Source organism: Macrotis lagotis, chromosome 7 (assembly GCF_037893015.1).
Source record: "Macrotis lagotis isolate mMagLag1 chromosome 7, bilby.v1.9.chrom.fasta, whole genome shotgun sequence".
In the NCBI taxonomy this organism is placed as follows: Eukaryota; Metazoa; Chordata; class Mammalia; order Peramelemorphia; family Peramelidae; genus Macrotis; species Macrotis lagotis.
The window spans coordinates 100,017,199-100,031,991 of NC_133664.1; the positions used below are offsets into that span (position 1 = coordinate 100,017,199).

The following is a 14,793-nucleotide window of genomic DNA, read 5'->3' on the forward strand; positions in this document are numbered from 1 at the left end:
GTATATAAAATAAACTCCCACAAATCATCAGCATTTCTATATATGAACAACAAAGTCCAAGAGCAAAAGATAGAGAGTAATCGATTTGAAGTAATGTAGAGAACATTAAATACTTGAGAATCTACCTCCCAAGACAAATTCAGAAACTCTATGAACAAAATTATAAAACACATCTCACCCAAATAAAGACAGATCTAAATAACTGGAAAAAATGTCAATTGCTCATGGTTAGGGCAAGCTAAAATAATCAAAATGGCATAAAGGTTTCATGTTATTTTATTTAGGGACAAGTAATGAGTGCTTAGTGTGTAATGTAAGAACTTGCCAAGTAGGAAAGAAGTATGAAAATCTTCTTGTCCTCTCCAAATTTAACTGATGTTTGCCAATAGTGGACAGTGGAATAATCTTCTAGCATAGAGGGGACACAATAAATATAGTGTGATTTTTTAAATTTTTGATTGTTTATATTTTTAAGATAAAAATTAAAGATGTTTTGGGGTAAATTATAGAATAATAACTATTTCACTGTACCATTTTACATACTCTAAAATTCAACCTTGGAATTGAATATTTATCAAGTTTTCCTCAATTAATTAATTTAATTTTCACCTAGTCAATTGAATTTTAATTCGAAATGAAATGATGAAACAACTTTCTAAATTATTAAATTTAATCTATAAAAGAAAATTGAAAGTCTAGTATTTTTAATGCTCTCAAAAACTTTTTAATTAAACAAAACATAGACTCTTACTTTAAGATCTCACTTTCCATAAAAGATAAGCAATTTAAAATGGTCTCAAGCAAGAAATATTTTCTTAACATTATGTCTTCAAATATTATTAAATCTAAATAATTTTTTCCATTATATATTTCTTGATATTTTAGGTTTTCAATAAGTACTTTTGAGTATTCATCTTAACAAGAATAATTTTACTTAAAAAATTTGATCAGATTTGCAAATAAGGAGAAAGATGCATTGCAAAAAAAACTCAAAGAATTTTCTGGGATTTGCACATCAATCACTGTCACTTCTAGCAGAATGTGCAGCAAGCTGACAATGCAGAACAGTAAAGTAATTGATTTCTGAGAACACCTTCTTTATTTCACTCTGTACATCAGAAATGTGAAACTATTACCCCTTGTTCCAAGGTATTGGTGGCCTATAGTCTAGTCTGGCCCCAAATAGGAGAAGGTGACCACTTGTGTGCAGAAAGTTTAGAGAAGTTAGAAAGATCAACTCCATATTGAAATCTCTATTGCCTATGGAATTGTTTCTCTTACCTGATAAGTGGCCTTGAGATCCCACTACTAAAGATCATCATGAAAAGAATTGCCTCAGAAGTTATTAAATTGTTAGTCAAGACAGAATGGAGGACCCTGAACTGGAAGTGAGTCTCCTTTAGACTTTTCCCATTAGCACAGAGATTAGACTGCTGTAAAGAAAGGAAAATACCAATTTCCTGCTACTGCCTGATAACCAGAAGAGCAAATCGTTTCTTTTTTCACTCTCCTGTAAGAGAAGAAACTCTTGAAATCAGACTGGCCATAAGTCAACCTTACAGTTTTATAAACTGGGGTTTGGGAACTCCAATGAGACTTGGTCTCTAGACCTTGCTCTGTCATTAATTTGTGGATCTCAATTTCTTCATCTGAAACTTGAGAAAACTGACCCTCACAACTTCTTGCCTCAAATATTACAATAGCCTCTTCACTCATCTCTCTTTGCCTCCTTTTTTGTCTCTTTAAACTATCATCTTTATAGCTGCCAGATTGGTATTCCTAAAACACATTCAAAATATCACTCTACTGCTATAGATGTATTAATTAATTTATTTATTAATATAACTATAAGGGTGTGTATATATATCTTATGTATATGACTCAAAATATATGCAAAACACACATATATATTTATATATACTTACATGTAAAAATGGTAAAATAATCTGCATTTTCAAATACATCTCTTAAGAAAAGGTACATATTATTAAATGTTGTATTGTAGAATTTCATTGGTGCTAAAGAGAAGTATCAAGTCTGAGAGCTTAATACACTTTACTATCCATCTTGATTCAGTAAAGGTCAGAGAGATCCAGATAGAAACCTAATTTCTCTTCAGAGGAATTCTTTAGATTGTCAATAACATTAAAATAATAGTGAAAACCCAGTTGGAAATTACCTACATTATCTCTTTATGACGTTTTAGAAAACAATAACTTTTCACCTGACTTTGAACAGATATATTAGGGTCTCTAACAGAAGGCAATAGCTATGTAGTATAGAACCAGAAAAGGAAACAAAGATCTGATTTTAGGGAGCATTAAAGTAGCACAACGGAAGGCAGAACATTCAATTTGGAGTTATCATGTTTAATCACAAATCAAAACCCATCAGGATTACTGGCAGAGGCAACTCTGGTGGGATAGCAAGAGTGTTAGCTTGGATTTCAGGAGATTTGGATTCATATTTAGTTTGTCAAATAATAATATATATATGTTCCTATAACTCACCAAATGGCATCTGGGACTGGAGTCAAGAAGACTCTGAGTTTAATTCTGGCCTCAGGCACTTAGCTGTGTGTCCCTGGTTAAGTCAATTAACTGGTTGCATTTGTTTTCTCATTTTTGAAATGAGCTAGAGGAGGAACTGATAAACCAGTCCAGTATCTTTGACAAGAAAATCCTAAATGGGGTCTTAAAGAGTCAGATTATAGCTGAAATAACCCAATAACAAAGAGCTCACCAAGGATCATTTTTGTCCTCTGGAAAAAATGAGAAATTGAATGATATCATCTTGTATGCTGCAAAAAACAGTGCTAATGGAATTATAGGATATATGCTCAAAATTCCCATTTAGTTCTCACTATCTGGAGGACCTTGGAAAAGTTATTTGAGCTCCCAAGTCTTCAGTTTCCTCATGTGCAAAAGGAAAGGGTTTGAACTAGATGGTCTCTATCTATGGTTCCCTCTCACTCTACATTTCTATGGTGCTAGCTATTTATATAGATTAAGCAAAAGAATGATGAAGAATTGTGAGTACAAGGGAAATGTCTGAAGGGAAGAACATGAAATAAAAGCAAAATGACTTTAACTAAGGTAACAAATATACTTTGCAAAAGTAAGGCTATGCAATTTTTGGTAAGCAAGATGTCATTCCTTTTATAATTATTTGGAAAATGAAAGGATTTTGTTGGATTAAACGTTACCAAACATAAGATTAATCTACCTTGGAGGAATAAATTTTAATTTCAGAATGTGAAAATTTAAACTTTAATAATAGAGATGATTAAACACTTTCTGAAAGAATATTTTGAGAAATCTTAATAGTATTTAATTCAGTCATGAAACCTATTTTTGTCTCAAAAATAATATATAGGCAGAGCCAAGATGGCAGTGTGAAAGCAGCATTTCCAGGGAACTCTGACCCCCCAAACCTCCCCAAAACAAACAAATGATGACTCTAGCCATAATGTAGAGGGGCAGAACCTGCAGAAAGACTGAGTGATATATTTTCCCAGTCCAAGATAACTTAGAAGTTCCCTGGGAAATGTGTGTTTCACCAGGACCGGGGTTGGAAAAAACACCATGGCTACAGTGCCAGCCCATCCCAGCCCAGAGATCAGTCAACAGCTTGAAGGGGCAGAGAGAGAAATTTGCTCCACAAGAATGAGTGTGAATTGAGGAGCACAAGCTGTAGCATTTGCAGCAAGAATCAGGAGAAAGCAGCCTGCAACCCCAGAGATGGTAAGGAAAGTCTGCAGAGATTTCTCTGCTCTCCCAGGGGTAGAACTCTGCTGTTTGCCTACACTCACATATTGCAGTTTGGGCTTCCATACTAAAATAGCTGAATCCCTCCTTATTGCCCCAGGGAAGAGGGAAGTGCTGTGGTCTTCCACATATCAAAGCACAGTCTAGAGAAAATAAGACCTTGGAGGAATAAAGGTCCCAGTGGGATACCTCCCCCCCAGAAAAACAACCCAAAACCTTGGAAGTGATGTAAATTAGTCTTGGGCTGAGGAAATGAGTAGACAACAGAAAAAAAGAAGAATCTGACCATAGAGAATTACTTTAGTCCCATGGAAGATCAAAACAAATACTTAGATGATGATAAAGTCGAAGCTTCCATATCCAAAAACTCCAAGAGAAATAGAAAATAGGTTCAGACTATGGATGAGCTCACAAAAGACTTTGAAAAGCAATTAAGGGAGGTGGAGGAAAAATTGGGAGGAGAAATGAGAGCAATGCAGAAAAATCATGAAAACCAAATCAAAAGCTTGGTGAAAGATATATAAAAAAAATACTGAAGAAAATAATATGTTAAAAACCAGTTTAGGCCTAATGGGAAAAAAAAAAACAAGCAAAAGGCAAATGAGAAGAATGCCTTAAAAAGGAAAATTGACAATATGGAAAAGGAGATAAAAAAGCTCTCTGAAGGAAATACCTCCTTCAAATGAAAAATGGAACTAAAGGAAGCTGATGACTTTGCAAGAAAGCAGGAAGAAATAAAATTCTGCCCAAAAAAAGTCAAAAATTAGAAGAAAATGTAAAATATTTCATTGGAAAAACAACTGACCACAAAAACAGATCCAGAAGAAATAATTTAAAAATTATTGGGCTATCTGAAAGCCATGACCAAAAGAAGAGCCTAACATTTTTCAAGAAATTATACAGCAAAATTGTTCTGAGATCCTAGAAGTGGAGGGTAAAATAGAAATCAAGAGAATTCACCAGTCACCCCCTGAAAGAGATCCCAAAAGAAAAACTTCAAATTCCCAAACTCCCAAATCAAAGAGAAAATTCTAAAATCTTCCAGAAATGAACAATTCAGCTACCAAGGCTCCATAGTCAGGATTACACAGGATCTGGCAGTGTCTATATTAAGGGCTCATAGGGATTGGAATATGATATTCCAGAAGGCAAAAGATCTTGGTTTACAACTGAGAATCAACTACCCAGAAAAACTGAACATCCTCCTCTTTCACGGGAAAAGATGGACTTTCAATGAAACAGGAGACTTTCAAACTTTCTTTTTGAGATGACCAGAGCTGAACAGAAAGTTTGATCTCCAAGTACAGGACTCTGGTGAACCATAGAGGGAGTGGAAGAGAGGGACTAACTATGAGGAAACTTGATGATGATTAACTGTTTGTATTCCTGCATGGGAAGATATTAATTACTCATATGAACTTTCTCATTTATAAGAGCAGTTAGAAGGACTATATATAGACATGACATAGGAAGGAATGGAATATAATGGTATGATGTGGTGAAGGGATGGAGTCAATGGGTGATGAGGGAAGTACTGGGAGGAAGGAAAAGGAGATGAAGAAGAAGCTGAGAGATTTCACATAAGAGTCAAGAAAAAGCTTTTTCAATGGAGTGGAGGGGGAAGGCAAGGGAGAATGAGTGAGCCTTCATTCTCATCAAAAATGGCTCAGGGAGGAAATGACACACACACTTAATAGGGTGAGGAAATCTATGTTGCTCTACAGAAGGATGGGAGGAAAGAGACGGGATGAGGGGGAATGGGGAGAAAATATTACTTCTACTACCACTATTGCCACCAATACTATCATCATGACCCCTGGTGCTGTTATTGCTCCTGCTACTTCAATTATTATTACTACTAATGATGCTAATAATTGTAATTGATATAGGATTTTAAAACCTTTTGCAATTATTACCTGCAGATGAATTTTGATATTCCTACTTGCTCTACCATTGAACTATTTATTCATCTCAATTGCTTTTCTTCTAATCTAATCCTGAGTTTTATGTAAGCTATTTGCCAAGGAAAAGCAAAAAGATTTTTTTAAAAGAAAGAAAAGAATAAATATAGAGAACAAAAAGGCTAGGTTGTCAGATTTGAAATGGAAAAAAAACTCGATTTCAAATCCGTCTTAAAATATTGCATGCTCCCAGTCTTTCTCAGTTTCATTTCCCTCACCTCTAAGTTGAAGGTAATAATAGCAACACTTTCATGGTGTTGTGAGTACCAAAAGAGACCAAGATTATATAATCATTCTCTTAATAGGTCCATTCTTTAAAATATATTAGGAGGAATGTAACCCAAGTCCAAACATTTCCTCTTTCATATTCTGATATGAATGTGGTATCTGATAAAAATACCCATATATTACACCCCACTCCCATATTTCTGTCAATGATTTTGATACAGCATTGAATGAAAAAAAAGAATTTCATTATTAAAATGTCATTTTTCCTCAAATTTTTGCGTTCTAATTTTTAATAATTTTGTCCAGGAAAGGCATATTTCCTTTTTGTAATTGATATTTTATTTTTCCAAATACATGTTATGAAATTTTTTCAACATTCATCCATCCATCTGCTTATCTTTATTTTTAAGTTAGAAGATTTCCTTCCACTCTCCCTTCCCACCCAACTCTCTGCAGCAGCAAACATTCAGGTTAATATTATGTTAAACATGTTTACAGATTAGTCATTTTCTGTATGAGGAAATAGGATTAAGGGAAATAAGTACATAAGAGATATATACTTTAAAAAGTGAAAGTAGGGACAGCTAGATTGAGCAGTGGATAGAGCACCAGCCCTGGAGTCAGGAGTACCTGAATTCAAATCTGGCCTCAGACACTTAATAATTACCTAGCTGTGTGACCTTGGGCAATTCACTTAACCCCATTGCCTTGCAAAATCTAAAAAAATAAAAAGTGAATGTGGTGTTTATCAGATTCTGAAGGATTTTTTGTTTTGTTTTGTTTTTTCTTCCTCTGGATAGAGACAACATAGTCCATAGCTGGTCTAATACAGTTGTCATAGCTCTCTGGACTGCTGGAGCTGCTTCCATCAAGACTGTTCATCTTACAATGTTGTCAATGTGCACATTGTTCTCTGGGTTCTCCATTCCCTCAGCATCAGATCCTATAACTCCTTCCATGCTTCTCTAGAGTCTGACCATTTAAATTTTCTTATAGAACAATAGTATTCCATAATGTTCATATATAATCACTTGTTAAACTATTTCCTAATAAATGGGCATCCCCTCAATTTCCAATTCTTTGCCACTACAAAAATAGTTGTTATGAATATTTTGGAACCTGTAGGATTTTTCCTATTTTTTAAAATTTCTTCTGGATATAGACCTAGAATTTTAATTTCCAGGTCAAAAGGTATGAACAGTTGTATTGCTCTTGGGCATAGTTCCATATTGCTCTCTAGAATAGTTGGATCCATTCACAACTCCACTAGCAATGCATCAATGTCCCAATCCTCCCACAAACTGTCCAACATAGATCATTTTCCCTTTTTCTCATCTTAGTCAATCTGATAGGAGTAAAGTGATATCTCAGAGGTGTTTTAATTTGCATTTCTCCAATCAACAGTGTTTTGGAGCATTTTTTCATATGATTACATAGAGTTTTAATGTCTTCATTTGAAAACTATCTATTTATATCTTTTTACCATTTATCAATCAAAGAATGACTTGTAACTTATAAAATTGATGCAATTCTCTATATTATAGAAATGAGACCATTATTGGAACTCCTAGTTGTGAAGATTCTTTCCCAGTTTTCTGCTTTCCTTCTAATTTAGCAGCATTGATTTTATTACAGCAAAAACTTTTAAATTTAGGGGCAACTAGATGGTGCAGTGGATAGAGCACTGGCCCTAGAGTCAGGAGGTTCTGAGTTCATGTTTGGCCTCAAACACCTGATACTTACCAGCTGGGTGACCTTAGGCAAATTACTTAACCCCATTGCCTTGCAAAAACCAATAAAAACCCTTTTAAATATTGTCAAAAATCATTCATTTTACAATTTATAATGTACTCTATTTCTTGTTTGGTTAAAAACTTGTCCCCTTTCCATAGATCTGACAGATAGAGTATTTCTTGGTCTATTAATTTACCTACGGTGCAACCCTTTACTAAATCCTGTATCCATTTTGACCTTATTTTGGTATGGGGAAATATATATTTTTTCATTAAATTGATTTTTATCTATTTTTAAATGTTTGTCGTCTTCTTCAAACTTCAAGAAACTAAATTATTGTATAAAGTAACTAGTAACAACTCCTTTACTTGAGTCTTTATCTTCTGAGGATTATTTTTTTCATCAAAATTTATTAGTTCTATGCTTTGATTTTTTTTTTATCTTTTCCTTACACCAAGAGGCTCTGTAATTCATATGACCTAATAATCACTAAATGTGCTCTTTAAGAACCAAAAGTTCCATATGCTTCTCTGGAGTAATAACTCTTCTTAAAAATTTAGAAAGTCAACAGAATTGAAAAATGAAATGTGTGTACATAGTATTAAGTCTGCTCATCAGACCAAGAACTATGTAGAAGTATGGAAACTAGTTAAATCTGGTAAACCCTTTTCACTTTATCAAAATCACATGTTCTGAATTAACCTAGTTGCATTAGAAACACAATTAAAAGACTAATGATAATCTCACAAAAATAGTTATTGCTTGCCCCAAGAAATTCACTTACCATTGTATATTCCTTACAATTCATAAATGGAAAGGTACTTAGGTATTATTTACCTCTCAGCACTTCAAAGACCTTAAATTACTATACAAATAGCATTATTACTAATACAGATATTGTAATATTATAGAGAGTTTGCAGCTTTTCAGCTTTTCTACCTACAGTCAAGTCTAGTCTCTGACAATTATTAGCTCTTTGACCCTAGAAAAGTCATCTAGGGGCAGCTAAGTAGTGCAGTGGATAGAGCACTGACCTTGGAGTCAGGAGTACCTGAGTTCAAATCCAGACTCAGACACACTTAATAATTGCCTAGCTGCATGACCTTGGGCAAATCACTTAGTTTCATTGCCTTAAATAAATTTTAAAAATTAAAAAAAATCATCTAGTCTGTCAATACTTTTCCCTTCCCATGCCATTCTCTAAGATTATATGTTAATGACATATTGCCTATTTGTTTCATGGAGGGGTGTGTTAATATAGCAGATTCTCTATACAAAGAAAATCCCAGGTCTTCTTTTCAAGGAAAAAAAAAACTTTTTTTTATTAGTTTCCAGATGAGGACACTGAGGATAAATAATTTATAATTATTAAAATAACAACTTTGTAAAGTTCTTCAGGGAATAAGGGCAAATATAAAGGGTGCTTATAGCACTAAAAAAAATCTCACTAGCAGGGGTAACTAAAGCATAAACACAAGCATAATTGAATACTCACCTAGGTTCAACAAACTCTGATTCCCCCTAATTTCACCTGATGATTAGAATGATTAATCATCACATTCCACTCAACTAAGAAAAAATCCAGTGTGTTTGAGCAAATTATAGACCCACATTTTCACAAAATAATAAATTAAGCTAATCTGCTTTTTGAAAATGATCACTTGACAAGTTAAAATTAGCTGAAACTAATAGTTTTGCAGCTGAACTCATTTCAGTTCCTTTAGAATTAATTGTGCGTGTGTTGCACCTAGAATCCTGTTAGGCTGCAGAAATACCTTCAGTTTGGTAGGATGTGCCAGAACCCCAAATTCATACTTTTTAAGCTAATGACAGTATAAAAATTTATCTAAGTAGAAAGCATTTTCATAGAAATAAGAAATTCAAGGCTTACAATTGCAAAGATCAGATCACTGAAATCACTGCATAAAATTTTACAGATGGTGAAACTGAGGTCCAAAAAGATTTAGGAGTTAATAAGAATGACACAGATAATAAGTTATTTGAGTTATGATTCAAACTGAGTTCCTCTTTCCTCAAAATTTATTGTCTAGCAAGAACTGTAAAAAAAATCTAGCTCACTTTAACTGGGAGATGCCTTCACAGCAGGAGTGAAAGAAAACTGGCAAGTTTGTTGTAATTGTTGTTTTATTATATTTCAACTTCCCGACTAGGCAAAACCAGCTAAAATGTTCTTTCCCTAGTAACCTATTTCCTCCCTATACACCTGGGGTTTATAAAAATAATACTGTTTTATTTTCCTTTTTTGTGTTTTATTAACCAAAATCATTTTAAATAAGACAGGTCATGAGAAACAAGCTACCTCTCTTATATTTCCTTCCATGTTGAATTAATTGCTGCAGTAACAGATTCCTCTGGGTGAGGGGAGTGAGACTTGTTAAATGGTACAAGCTCATCAAAGGTCACATTTTACTATGTCCTTTCATTCTGATACTGCCCTGCCTGCCTCTGTAAATGCTATGCTTTCTTGCCTAAATAAATCTTACAGGCTGGGTTTATGGATGGTGTTTCTTTCAAGTAAACAGTATTTCCAGAGACACGATTAGAATTGTCAAGAACCCCAGTTATTCTCTATAGAATGCTCAAATTGGAAATGCTCCTATGACCTAGAATTTTATTTTATTTTTTGTCAGAGACCTCCTACATGCAGTTCTAGCTTTTGTCTAAAGAAAAAAAATAAACATTGTGTTAGGGCCTTACTAGACAAATAATATGATCAAAATCCAAAACTGATCATAATTCTTCATTAAAAACATTTATTCAACAATAGTTCTTTTGAAGTGTTGTTATTTCTCTTTGAAATTGATTATCTTTTGATGTTGGAGGATTTGTGAATGAACCCAGATCATTTTTCCAATTATATGTAAGGATAATTTTGAGCATTCATTTTTCCCTTCCATTCTTTCCTCCCCCCCAACTCTAATATAGAAAGTAAACTGATATAGATTATACACGTATAATTGTGCTACATATATTTCCATATTAGTCACACAGTGAAAGAAGAATCAGAATAAAAAAGGGAAAAATCAGGAGATGGAAAAAGCAAAAATTATTTTAAAAGGTAAAAAAAAGTATGCTTTGATCTGTATTCAAATTCCATAATTCTTTCATTGGATGTGGATGGCACTTTCCATTTCAGTTCTTTTAGGATTGTCTTTTATTCTTGTGTTGCTGAGAAGAGCTAAGTCTATCATGTTGATCTTCACACAATGTTGCTAAAATGAACAATGTTCTTCTGGTTCTGCTCACTTCATTCAGCACCAGTTCCTGTAAGTCTTTCCAAGTTTTTCTGAAATCTGCCTGCTTGGTGTTTCTTATAGAGCAACAATATTACATTGTTTACATATGCTATAACTTCACTCTATGAGGAAGGCAGAATTAAAACAGCTCAAAGGAAAGGGGACATCTGTAGGTTTAGAGTACCAAATAGTATTTGTGCCATTTGTGTCCAACCTGTGGTAGAGCGTTCTGAGCTTGTACTGGTCTGATCAGCCTCAGCTGGACACACTGCAATTTGTCTCAAACACAGTGATGTCATTTTGGTCTTCTTCAATAACAAAAGACAAAAACCAACGAATCATATTATAACTTGTTTAGCAATTCCTCAATTGATTACCATTCCCTCAGTTTTCAATTCTTTCTTGCCATAAAAATAGCTGCTATTACATTTGGGTCTTTTCCCCCCTTTTTGTGATCTCTTTGGGATATAGAATAGGGATATTGCTGGATTAAAGGGCATGGACAGTTTTGTCACCCTTTGTGACTCAAACATTCTAGAAAGCAATATGGATTTCTTTCCAATAAGCTACTAGTTCTAACAAAAAAAAAGTCAATGCTGAAAGCATGACTAGGCACATAACACCTTAAAAAGGGAAGAGGATAAGCACTTATATGTGCAAAAAAAATTATTTCAGCTCTATTTCATAGTAGTAAAAACTGGAAACTAAGTGAATGTCCATCTTTGGGAAGTGGCTAATTAAATTAATGGTATAAGATAGTGTTTCAATTATTATTGTACCATATGAAATGATGAAATGGACAGTTTCAGAAATAAAAATGAACTGATGAAGAGCTAACAAATAACAAGAATTCTAGTAATTTACTTCCTTTAGATTAGAAGCCTACTCAATTCCTAACAAAAAGGAGATAGACTTAAAATAAGGAATGAGATATGAGATATAGCTGCAAAAATGGATTTATATTTGAACCTGATCAATATGGATATTTGTTTTGTTTTATTTTACATATATATTTGTTATGAAGCTTTTAGCTGTTATTTTAAATTGTTCAATGGGAGGGGGAGTGGGAAAGTAAAATGAATACCTAATTTTTTGAAAAATTATAAAATTAAATTTATCTTAATAGAAATGTATATTATCTAAAATAAGTAATATATATCCTAATCCAAAAGCAAGCATTATCAGTAATGAAGATAAACTGGAAGTCATTCCAGTAAGATTAGGGGCAAAACAATGATGTCCATTTTCACCATTATACTAGAAATGCTAAGTATAGCAATAAGACAGGTAAAAAGAGAAGTGAAGGATGCAATGATGAAGCAAAGTTTTTACATTTTGCTCATGTGCTTATGTGATGATATGCTTAGAGAAGCCTAGAGCATAACTAAAAATCTAATTGAAAAAAATGGTAACTTCAGCAAAGTTTCAGAATATAAAATAAACCAATAAAAAGGCCCAGAATCTCTGTATAGGACCAACAAAATACATCAGAAAGAGATAGGAAGAGACATTTCATTTGAAATAACCACACAGTATAGAATCCTTAGAGATCTATTTGATAAAATACACAAAGGAAGTATATGAGCATGATTAAGTATATGAGCACATTGCTCACATGAGCAATGACAAATCTAAATTAAATTATTGCAGAAATAATAATAGCTCATGGGTAGGCTGAGTTAGTATGATAAAAATAATGATACTATCTAAAGTAATTTATTTATTCCCTGTCATGGCAATTGAACTACCAAAGAATTATTTTCTAGATCTAGAAAGAACAATAAAATTCATCTAAAGAAACAAAAAGATCAGGAGTAGCAAGTTAATATTTTTTAAATGTTAAGGAAAAATTCTTAGCTGTAGCTATATAAAACTTCAAGTTTTACTACAAAGAGATAATTGTCAAAAATAATTATGTTGGATAAGAAATATAGAGGTTGATATATGGAATAGATCAGGTTCCCAATCTATAGAAGCAAATTAATACTAACATAGTATTTGATAAAGCAAATGAACAGTTACACAGGGAGCATGGAAACAAATACCTTTCAGATTTATGGGTGGGGAAAATTTCAAGATCAGACAAAAGATAGGGAGGTTATAAGAGAAGTTACTATATTAAACTAGTCAATACAACTAAAATTAGGAGAAAACAGGAAACTAGGGGGGATATACAAGTTTCTTTGATAAAGGTCCCTTTTCTCAAATATGTAGAAAACTGAGCTTAATAAGAACAAGAGTAAGAATATTCCCCGATTGATGTATGGTCAAAAGATATGAACTCCAATTTTCCAATTAAAAGAAGAAATGGTTCTATAAATAGTCTTGTGAAAAATTTCCTGAAATCTAATTAGTGAATTAATTAGAGAATTAAAGAAAAGTAAACTAAAACAATTCTGAGATATTACTTCACCCTTGTAAGACTGCTAAGATATCAGAAAAGGAAAATGACAAATGTTGAAGGGAATGTAGGAAAATGCATGCACTAATACACTAATGGTAGAATTGTGAGTAGTCCAATCAATCTGTAGAACAGTTCAGCACTATACCTAAAGGGCTATAAAACTCTTCAAACTCTAACCTAGCAAAACTACAATTATAGCCTAAAAAAAATCAAAAGAAAAGTAAATGGACAAATATGTATAAAAATATTTATAGCACCTCTTTTTTATGGTGGCAAAGAATTGGAAATTGAGGACATACCCCTGAAGTGAGGAACGGTTGAACAAGTTATGGTATAAAATTGTGACAGGACACCATTGTATTTTAAGAAATGATAAACAGGATGATTTCAGAAAAACCAAGGAAATTAGATGAACTAAATCAAAGTGAAATGAGTAGAACCAAGAGAATAATATTCATAGTAATGACAATTTGAAAATATACAATCATCTGTGATCAACTTGGTTCCTCTGAATGATATAATGATTCATAATAATTCCAAAGACTCAATGAAAACTATCTACCACTAGAAAGAGAATTGTTAGACTCTCACATGGAAACCTTTATTTTTTTTTCCTTTTTTTCCCTTTAATAACCTGACTATTGTGAAAATGTTTTTCATTACTTCATTTTTTATAGGGGATATATTTGTTATTTTCTCAAGAAAAAGAGGAATTTTGAAAAATTGGAGAATTGAGAAATTTGAATTGAAAATAAAATTTTAAAAATTAAAATGTATACAGAAGTCAGAATGAAAAGTATCTTAATTTTTCAAGAGGAAATGATTTCCACACTTGGGATGGATTTCTCTATCTAGAAGCTATAAAATAAGTATTAGGGATTTCAAATCTCTGTTTCAAAGTGAAGATGATAATGATGATGATGATGATGATGTTTGTCCTTTGACCTCAAAAAAGATCTTGACACAAGGAAGGTGATACCATGTCATTTTTCTGAATCAAATTTGAATGACAGAATGCTGTACTAAGTCCCTAGTCTCAGTTTCTCCAAAACCATCTGGATCCAGGCATTAGATATGGATCAGAATGACTGGAGATAGCCCTGGATGAGAGGCAACTGGGGTTGTGACTTGGTCAATTTGAACTCAAATATTCCAGACTCCAGTGTTTTATTCATTGCACCTCGTAGCTGCCCTATTTTAAAGTAAGATCACTGAAAAATTTATATGTTAAGACAAGAGGTCAGAGTTACTCAGTCATTAGATTTCAACCCAAAATTGCCTCAGAAAGGATTCAGTGACTCAAAGTTGTTTTTTAGCCTTAGTTTCCACAATAATCAAAACACATTACAATCAACTAGAAAGAGAAAACCAAGTATTGATACAGATATTTGAATGCCAAATGAAATACATAAAAAGGTATATACTTGCATACCTTTGTTCCA

At 33.0% G+C, this 14,793-nt stretch overlaps 1 protein-coding gene across 1 annotated transcript in view; it reads right to left on the reverse strand.

Moving 5' to 3' along the window:
- CNTNAP2 (contactin associated protein 2) overlaps positions 1-14,793 on the reverse strand; it is a 2,968,630-nt gene that overhangs the window by 2,473,550 nt on the left and 480,287 nt on the right. The gene's annotated exons all lie outside the window — the stretch shown is intronic.